Raw genomic sequence first — 829 nt, forward strand, 5'->3', positions numbered from 1 at the left:
AAGGGATGAAGCGGTCAAGACAATGGATGGATGGATGAGTCTTGAAGATTTCAAACACAGCTGCTGTGCCAGTTCAGAGCCGTCCGAGTAATACTGAGTTCACGTCACAAAAAAGACTTCTATCACAACTGAAAAAGGACTAATTTTGAACCTAATTGTTCATAAATGTTTCTGTATATTTAAGCAGCATTTTCAAAGTGAGATCACAGAGTGATGATGTCACATTTTAATGATAAAATGTTCTGTTTGATTGTCCTTGAAGGTGTTTGGTGGAGGATCATCTATGTTCCTGTGGGTGTAGCAGCACTCTCAGTCATCACTGTATCAGTCTGGATCTGGACCAGAACATGAGGTGACAACACAAACACATCAAACTGTTACAGACAAACTTTGATCCTGATGTTTTCTATAAACTGAGTTTATATTCTCTCCTTATGAAGTAGAACAGTCAGAGTGATCATTTCTGTGTTTCTCACAGGAGCAGAATGAAGAAGTCTTTGAAGATCTGATGATTCTCCTTCAGTGATGAACACATTTTAAAGGGTCTATATCATGCTTTTCTTTATCTTCAGTGCAAACTGCATTCATATATATGATCATATATTTCCTTCGGCACACTAAAGAATAAATTATTTATGAAATATGTAATTTTTGTGAGTTTTTTCCTACCTAGAAGTAAGACACCTCAATCTCTGAGGCTCCGCCTTTCGCCTTTCACTCATGCCCCATCAGTGCATGAGTGTGTGTGCATGGATGAATGAGGCTGTAACTAAAAAACGCTTTAGTGGCAAGTATAAATCGCAGGAGCCAAAAATACATATCAAAGAAG

General features: G+C 37.9%; 1 long non-coding RNA gene across 1 annotated transcript in view; it reads left to right on the forward strand.

The window, feature by feature from the left end:
* The window catches only part of LOC112159417, a 1,901-nt gene extending 1,309 nt beyond the window's left edge, over positions 1-592 (forward strand). Inside the window, exons 3-4 of the long non-coding RNA XR_002921483.2 lie at positions 263-352; positions 479-592. This is a non-coding gene — a long non-coding RNA (uncharacterized LOC112159417). The remainder of the gene's footprint in view (positions 1-262; positions 353-478) is intronic.
* The last annotated feature ends 237 nt before the right edge of the window (positions 593-829 follow it).

Source organism: Oryzias melastigma, linkage group LG7 (genome assembly GCF_002922805.2).
Source record: "Oryzias melastigma strain HK-1 linkage group LG7, ASM292280v2, whole genome shotgun sequence".
Classification (NCBI taxonomy): Eukaryota; Metazoa; Chordata; class Actinopteri; order Beloniformes; family Adrianichthyidae; genus Oryzias; species Oryzias melastigma.